General features: G+C 36.8%; 1 long non-coding RNA gene across 1 annotated transcript; it reads right to left on the bottom strand.

The window, feature by feature from the left end:
- Positions 1–1,125: 1,125 nt before the first annotated feature.
- On the bottom strand, positions 1,126–8,317 carry LOC142178591 (uncharacterized). The gene is made up of 3 exons (XR_012706860.1): positions 8,187–8,317; positions 7,276–7,390; positions 1,126–1,329 (listed from the first exon to the last, which is right to left on the bottom strand). It is a non-coding gene; the product is annotated as an uncharacterized LOC142178591 (long non-coding RNA).
- Between the last annotated feature and the right edge of the window lie 1,412 nt (positions 8,318–9,729).

Genomic DNA, 9,729 nt, shown 5'->3' with positions numbered 1-9,729 from the left:
TGTCGAACTGTATATTGTGGACCGTTGTCACATAGTATTTCTTTTCTTGTTGAGATTTTCTTATTATGACTAGCATTCCCGATTGTGGCTACTCCTTGTGAATTATTTCCTCCGTTTCTTTAAGTTCTGGAATCTCTGAGTTAACTTATTTATCCTACCCTTGTATTATTGTCATTGTTGCTGTTGTACTTGTTATTGTGATGCACGAGGTTTCTGCCGTGCGGTTGTTGTTATTATGATGCACGAGGTTTTTGCCGTGCGAGTGTTATTGGGTTGCACGAGGTTTCTGCTGTACTATTGTTGATACTTATATTTGCACATATGCCGTGACAAGGCGGTCTATATATATGTGGGTTGTGCATGTTACGAGATAAGGTGGGAATATTATTATGCACGTGCAGCGAGACAAGACGGGTATTTACTTTATTATTGCACACGTGGCGAGACAAGGTGGGTTGTGTCAGGGATTGATTTGTGATGACTTGTGATGGCCTGGGGGTATTCTTGTTATTGATGTTTGTGTAGTGGTATACTTACCTGTGTGAGTTTTATCTTGTGGAAAGTTGTGAGAAAATATTCTACGTGCTGTCCAGTTCTTTTCCTATACTTACTAGCTAGCATGAACCATGTTAGGACACTTGCACAAGCATACGCGCAGTTGAGCACTCTTATCGATTAAGAGGTTTTCCTGATATTGCTGAGTATATATGCACACCCTTGTTACTTGCCTTCTATGTGAGAATGGCTATTTGGCACGTGGGTCGTCAGTGTGGTTATGAAGTGTAATGAGGGCAAAAAATGCCCAGTATTAGGGTTCAGGTATTGGGACCCGTGAGTTGTGAATAGTATGAGGTTCGATACCTCGTGGAGTTTATTGACTAAAACCTGGTGTGAAAGTGGTTGTTTTCATCTAGTTGCTACATGCCCATCTTTTTGTCACGACCCGAAATTCCCACCTCCGGATCGTGATGGCGCCTAACATTTCACTTGCTAGGCAAGCCAACGTTAGAATAACATTATCCATTTTTAAAATAATTTTTAAATTAATTAATAACAAGGAAGCAAATGCGGAAGCAATTTTGAAATAATCCATAATAATAATGGTGTCTAAATATCATCCCAGAATTGGTGTCACAAGTGCACGAGCTTCTAGAATAAATATAAATAAAGGTCTGAATAAAATAAAGCTGTCTGAAAATACACACACAGCTAAAGTACAATAGACGGGGACTTCAAAACTGCGAACGCCATGCAGTTGTACCTCAAGTTTCCTCTGATAGCTGAAATCCGAGCAAGTCTATGGTACGCTGCTGGGACCAACTCCAAAATCTGCACAAGAAGTGCAGAGTGTAGTATCAGTACAACCGACCCCATGTACTGGTAAGTGCTGAGCCTAACCTCGACAAAGTAGTGACGAGGCTAAGGCGGTTCACTTACATTAACCTGTACGCAATATTAGTAACAACAACAATAATAGGAATAAATTAAGTAATTCATTTATAATAATTGAAGGCAACTCAGCAGTCATAACCAATTATCATTTCCATTATTTCTGTTGCAGCTTGCAACCCGCTCTCATAATATATCCACATTCAGTTTTGTTGCGGCGTGCAACCCGCTCCTCCAACATATTCATTTTAATCAAGTCTGTTGCGGCATGCAACCCAATCCTCCAATATTAACTTTTTAACAAGTCTATTGCGGCGTGTAATCAGATCCTCCAATATTGACTTTTAATAAGTCTGTTGCGGCGTGCAACCCGATCCTCCAATATAGACTTTTAATAAGTCTGTTACGGCATGCAACCCGATCCTCCAATATATTCATTATAATTAATCATGTTGCGACGTGCAACCCGCTCCTCCAACATTTTCATTAACCAATTCTTATAGAAGAAATTTTTCCAATAAATGTAACAATTAATATAAAATTACAAGACAACAAGCACACAATAATTATGGTTTAATTATGACGCAAACAATGACAAATAGCAAATTATTATGGAAATCAGGGAGCAAATAGACAGTTTAATATTTATTATGCTAAATGCCAAATAACAATTAAGGCACATAATCAAATAGCATGTAACAATTAATGCAGGAATTCAAGAATTTATATTTGCAAAGAATAAGAGAGAAACAATTATTATAATAATTAATTTATGATTAAAAATTATTTGTGATTTTTCAAGTAAGCAGGTAAATAATTAATTTGACGATGTATAGACACTCATCACCTCGCCTATACGTCGTTTACATGTAATTCACATAACAAACAATTTAAGGGTTCTATTCCCTCAAGTCAAAGTTAACCTCGACACTTACCTCGCTTTGCAAATTTCAATCAATTATTCAACCACAGATTTTCCTTTTAAATTTGCCTCCGAAAGCTTCAAATCTATTCACAAATAATTCAATATATTCAATATTAATCATAGGAATTAATTCCATATGAATTTACAAATTTTTCGGATAAAAATCCAAAATTCATTAAAATATTCGACAGTGGGACCCACATCTCAAATCTCGGAAAAACTCACAAAATCCGAATACCCGTTCCGATACGAGTTCAACCATACCAAATTTGTCTAATTCCGATATTAAATGGACCTTCAAATCTTAATTTTTTGTTTTTGAAAAATTTTATAAAAATCCCAATTTGTTTCATCTAAATCCGAAATAAATGATGAATATAGGTTTAGATTTATGAAATACAATCACTATATGATAAAGAACACTTACCCAGTTCGAAATCATGAAAAACTCTTTTGAAATCGCTCCTAAGCCGAGTTATAATTGAAGGTTTGTGAAAAATGGGAAAAATCCCGTTTTGGTTCTGTTTTAAGTAACAGGGGTCTGGCCTTCTTCGCGTTCGCGAAGGGCCTGTCTCGTTCGCGATGAGTAGCAGCCCGTGGCTTTCGCGTTCGCGAGTCCTCCTTCGCGTTCGCGAAGGCTTTCCTCCTGTAGACTTCGCGTTCGTGAGGCATTGCTCGCGTTCGCGATGAAGGAATGATCAACCCTCCCCCAGGTGTGCCTAACACTACGCGTTCGCGAGGAGCTGGTCGCGTTCGCGAAGGGTAATGCCCCCATCGCTTCGCGTTCGCAACCAAGCCTTCGCATTTGCGAAGAAGAAAACTTCAGCTGCCCAGTTTACTCTTCGCATTCGCGAGAGTACCTTCGCGAACGCGAAGAAGGACATGCCAGAACACCTGCTACAGCAAAATACCAAATTTTCAAAGTCCAAAACATCCCGTAGCCTATCCGAAACTCACTCGAGCCCTCGGGGCTCCAAACCAAACATGCACACAAGTCCTAAAATATCATACGAACTTGCTCGCACGATCAAATCGCCAAAATAACACCTACAACTGCGAATCGGACACCAAATCAAAGGAAGTTTTCAAGAAAACTTTAAAACTTATATTTTTACAACCGGACGTCCGAATCACGTCAAATCAACTCCGATTCTCACTAAATTCGGCAGACAAGTCATAAATATTATAGTGGACCTATACCAGGATCCGGAACCAAAATACGGACCCGAGATCAATAAATCTAATATCAGTAATTTCTTAAAAATCATTAAGCTTTCAAACTTTTAATATTTCTTCAAAATTCCATATCTCGAGGTAGGGACCTCGGAATTTAATTCCGGACATACGCCCAAGTCCCAAATCATGATACGGACCTACTGGAATTTTCAAAACACTGATTCGGGTCCGTTTGTAAAATATTGACTAAAGTCAACTTAGTTGAGTTTTAAAGCTCTATTTCACATTTTAATCCATTTTTCACATAAAAACTTTTCGGAAAATTGTACGGACTGCGCACGCAAGTCGAAGAATGATAAATGGTGCTTTTTGAGATTTTAGAATACATAATTACTTATTAAATTTAAAGATGACATTTTGGGTCATCACACTTTTAATTGTGTTCATCGGATTTAGGTTGTGTTTTCGTTCGTTCTTCTATGTAATTACTATGGTGTTCCGCTGATAGTTGTTGTTTTCCTTTCTTACTGAAATTATCGTATTATTTACCATTTCGCGTAGTCCTTATGTAGATATCATACTCTATTGTTCCTATACTTATAATTGTTCAGGTTATTTAGTCCAGTAGATGTCTTGACTGTACTTCGTCACTACTCCACTGTGGTTAGTCTTGATACTTGCCGGGTACTGCTGTGGTGTACTCATACTGTACTTCTGTACAATTTTGTGCAGGTCCAGGTATTTTCGAAGTCAGTTGATCATTAGCTAGTTGCGCGGATTGTTGCTGTGGAGACTCAAGGTAAACCTGTTGTTGCGTTCGTAGGCTTCGGAGTCACCTTCTTATTTTGTATTCACACTGTTTACCTTATTTCCAAATAGTTGTATTTAGAAGTTTTTAGTAAAACTCTGTATAGCTTATGATTTGTACTACCGCTTTTGAGAATTATAAATTTTATAGAGATTTTCCATTTAAAAAATTGTTAGATGTTATTTAATTATTGTTGTTATTCAGTAAATGTTAGGCTTACCTAGTCCCTAAGACTAAGTGCCATCACGATATCCAACGGAGAAAAAATTGGGTCGTGACATCAATCTTGTAGTCTACCTTAACAGCTCCGAAAATGTCAAGTGCCAATATCAAATAAATAAGGAATACCATTTAAAATGTCGGGCATCAGTGGAAAGATTATCTCGAGAATATTCAGACTACTAGCGATATAACGCACGATTCTGCCGAGGTTGTTCTGCCCGATCCAGAATAATGTGTACACTACCGAGTTTCAAGCGGCACGAACCATAGATGCATCTATTATACTGCCGAGGCATTCGGCCCACTCCACAAGAAAGGAAGGAAATTATCGAATTACGAGGCACATGCTTACAATACAATACAATGGCACAATAATAAATATACCCCTTACATTTATCAAATCTCTTAGCAACAACTCAAGGTGATAAAGCTCGGCCTCACATGTTTATATGTTTCTAAATCCATCTCAGTTAAAATTTTAATTTATTTAAACTAGCAAAATGAGTCCAAACAATTTAAATATTATATGATAAAACCCTAAGTCTACCCAGACATAATCATGCTTTAGCTACGTACGGACCTTCGTCACCTCGTGCATACGTAGCACCCACGACTAGTTGCACATAACAATAAATATCACCTAGGGGTAGTTTCTCCCTCACAGACAGGAGACTTACCTCGCTTCGAAGTTCCATAATCAGCTCTCGTGCCTCTCTAACACCTCAAAGCAACTCCCATCGATCCGAAACTAGTCAAACAATTTGTAAATCAATCAAACCCAATACTTACAATTTTACATTTTATAATAAATCCAAACTCCGCTCGAGAAGTCAATAAAAGTCAACCCCCGGGCTCACGTGCCCGGATTCCAAATTTTTTCAAAGATAAACTTTACCCATAACACCACGAATTCAAATATATAATTTATTCCAAATTTCATGTCCAATTTCGTGGTCAAAATCCAAAAATATCAATTTCTAGGGTTTCTACCAAAATCTCAGATTTTTACTAATTTCCATGTTTAAATCCATATATAAACCATGTATTTAACTCACAATATGCGGGAATTACTTACCTTGATATAGATGATGAAAATCTCCCCTCCAAGAATTCCAAAAATCGCCTAACCAAATGAAAATTTGAAAGAAATGGGCTAAGTCTCGGATTAAAAACACCCCCACTGCCCAACGACTTTCGCACAAGCGGACGAATTTATCGCACTTGCAGACTCGCTTTTGCGACAAAAAATGCGCATCTGCAAAGCAGCACTGGGGATAGCCCCTTCGCACCTACGGACAAGGGCTCCGCTTCTACGCACCCGCATGTGCAAGCCACTGCCGCTTCTGCGATGCCATCCGTTCTTGCGCTCAACATTTCCGCTCCTGCAGATGCGCAGGTGCGCGCAAAGCCCTGCTTCTGCGATGAGCAATTAGCCTCTGACCAACTTCCTTTCCAGCCACTTCTGCGGCGATTACCTCGCTTCTGCGAGATTGCTTCTGCGATGAAGCTTCCGCAGAAGCGGTTGCACCAGCAGTCAGAATTCTCCAGCTTTTCCTTAAGTCCAAAATCCAATCTGTTAACCATCTGGAATCCACCCGAGGCCCCGAGACCTTGACCAAATATACCAACGTGTCCCAAAATATATTACGAACTTAGTCGAGGCCTCAAATCACGCCAAACAACATTGAAACTACAAATCAACGATCGAAATCCTGCTTTAAACTTTCAAACTTCGACGAACGCATACGAACCATATCAAGACATTCCGGACTGACGCCAAACTTTGCGTGCAAGTCAAAAATAACGATACAAACCTATTTCAAGGCTCGGAACCCCAAACGGATATCGATAACATTAAAATACACTTCAACACAAACTTATGAAATTCTAAAACTTTTAAAAATACCAACTTTCTACAATAAGTGTCGAAATACTCCCGAATCACCCGATACTCAACCCGAACATACGCCCAAGTCCGAAATCATCATACGAACCTATTTGAACCTTCAAATCTTGATTCCGAGGCCGTTTACTCAAAAGTCAAATCTTAGTCAATTCTTCCAACTTAAAGCTTCCGAAATTAGAATTTTCTCTCCAAATCAACTCCGAACTTCCCGAAATTCAATTCCGACCACACGTACAAGTCATAAAATATGAAGCCAAGCTACTCAAGGCCTCAAACCGTCAAACCTAGATCTCAAAACGATCGATCGGGTCGTTACATACCATATATATTATTAGAAATATTGTGATAAAACATGATCTTGGTAGTTCCTATTATTCTGGCTTAAAATGTAGGTAACTTATTAAGGCTAAAATTATGGTGTTGTAAGGAAAAGTGAAATTGTAGTAACTATATAACTAAATTTAAGGTGCATCAGTTGAGCAAATAATGAGTATAGGGATATAGAAAATAGGACCAGACCAGTTCAAAATTTTCTTTAAATGGATGTGAATTTGAATTTAACAGAAATAATCATAACTAAATACAACCCAGTCTGATGTTTACACCAGTAATATTTTTCTTTCCTATGGTTTTAATTATTATGGCACACCTATAAATATTAAACTTTAATTTGTATAATAATTCTTTATTGTTGACATCGATGAATCTAAATCAAATGCATGTTGAAGAGCAATCATAGCAAATTATAATCCACGTACAAGCTTAATCTTCTTAACAAAATACTCCCTATTTTCATGATACATTAAATAGAACCAATAACTGGAGCTAAATTAATTTCAGTTGACATACCTTTGTTCCTTCAATGAGAGCTATCATACTCACTACAAACTATAAATATTCAACAGATTTCGAGATTGATGAAGAGTGTTGCCTTTCTAATAAATCGAGTCCTCGGTAACTTAATCTGCACAATCCATGATGAAATATTTTACCTTTCATAATTGTAACGGTTTTTTCGGTTTGGTAAATAAATGACTTTTCATAAATATTGGTTAAGGGTAGTTCTTACTTGAAAATGACATTTATGGGAGGGCTAAATAATTGTATGCTAAATTTCTTTTCTCAAAAAATGACTTGTCAAGTGCTGTACTTCAAGCCATAGTAGAAATTGACATCACGAATGAAAGAAGAGTTTCTTGATAAGTAAGGATTAAGGAATCCGTAGCTTCAATCCTGACTCATACACTCACATTGGATAAACCAAATCCATTATCTTTGTTTCATGTAAAATTCACAGAATCGTAGAGAAAAGATTGAATAACAAATGAGAGAATACATTTTTACAAAACAGAACAATATAAGAAAAATTGATTCGTTATAAAAATATGACCAACAGTGTTTGACCAATTTATCTACTACAGCGCAGAAGTACCAAAACTCTAAATTATGAGAAATTATTTGGATTGTCATTTATGGCGTCAACCACTTCTCCAGAACACTCTATAAAACGATTAAACTTGTTCACTTCTCCATTTAATGTGCAAAATCAGCCAACAAATCAGCGCAAAAGAACATGAAAACTAATACATAAATGGATTGATAAATAAATAAAAAGAGAAAAAAGTCACCAATACCACAGATTCCATAGATAAAGTGAAACTAACTAATGAAATTCTGAAACGAAACTAAAAGCACAGCAAAATATGGAAGAAAGCTTAACAGAAAAGAGAATTTGGTAAAGGAAAGTTTAGATGTCAAACCTGTTGCTTTAACAGAAAAGAGCGAGACATTGCCATGAGATTCTGATTTTTAAACGCAACAATTAAACAGTGAAACTCTTTGAACTTTGGGGAGATGATCGTTAAGAGGTTAAGTTTTCTCCCAATAGGCGTCTATCCCACAACAGGCGTGTCTTTGTAGGGTTTTGTTTTATTAAAAAAATTAATTTAATAAGGCAAAGGTAATTTTTTAATTTGACTTTTAACTTAAAAACTTCCTATTTTTAATATACTAGCTTTGAATACGCGTGTCGCGCGTGAACCTCGCTTTATAACTATACTATTTTTATTTCCTATTGAGATAGCTAGCTTTGTTCGCTTATCTATGGATTTGTAATTGATTGCTTTGGTGATTAATAAAATTATGTTAGTTACCAAAAAAAATACTTTTTATCATATATTCCTACATAGGTCATCGAAATTCACAATAATGTATTGTCACGACCCAAAATTCATTAAAGGTCGTGATGGCGCCTAACACCACTATCAGGCAAGCCAACAATAAGAATTTAACTTAACTATTCATTTTAGTATTTTACAAATCGTAAATTTCCTTCAATTAAATAGTAAGAGATAAAATTTTAAAGAGTAAATGATAATATCTTCACGACAACCATACGGAACAGCCCATAATCATCCCCAAAATCTGGTGTCACAAGTGCATGAGCATTTACTAGGAAGTAAAATAAAATACATCTATCCAGAATACAAATTAGACAGAAAAAATACAAATAACCCTGGAGGAGACTCTGCTGGCTGCGGATCGTAACCTGAAATGCAGCTCGTGGCAAGTCCCCGCATCATCCGTGCCTCCGTGCCCAAAGGACCACCGGATATAAAAGTACCTGCACAAAAGTGTGCAGCAAGTGTAATATGAGTACGTAAATTCACGTGTACCCAGTAAGTATCTAGCCTCACCCCGGAGGAGTAGTGACGAGGGGTCGACATCGATACTCACTAGTAATCCAATAATATCAGGTACAGTAAGGAGGTGAGAAAATACGAGGCAAAGTAAATAAATAAAATAAACAAGTATAAATCTGTGGTACAATTATCCTCCATACAAAAAAACTTAAGCTCTTAATTAGCGATTCCTCCTCAACCGGAGCACACACACACACACACACACACACACACACACACACACACACACACACACACACACACACACACACACATATATATATATATATATATATATATATATATATATATATATATATATATATATATATATATATATATATATATATATATATATGTATGTATGTATGTATGTATGTATGTATGTATGTATGTATGTATGTATGTATGTATAATGGACCTCACCAAATAGGTTGTTATGATTCGAATTAGGGAAAGACTCACAGATACTCTGGCTTCTTGCCAAATATTACGCACTATTCCATGAGGATATTGTTTATAGAAATACCGAGGCGTACGACCCGATCCAACATAAATATTAAATTGTGCATTGTCGAGGGTCGAACGACACGAATCATAGATGCATATATTAAACTGCCGA

The sequence above is a fragment of the Nicotiana tabacum genome, chromosome 24 (assembly GCF_000715075.1).
Source record: "Nicotiana tabacum cultivar K326 chromosome 24, ASM71507v2, whole genome shotgun sequence".
NCBI classification, from domain to species: Eukaryota; Viridiplantae; Streptophyta; class Magnoliopsida; order Solanales; family Solanaceae; genus Nicotiana; species Nicotiana tabacum.
The sequence above is the reverse complement of the archived record's forward strand: the minus strand, read 5'-3'. Positions and strand labels throughout refer to the sequence as shown.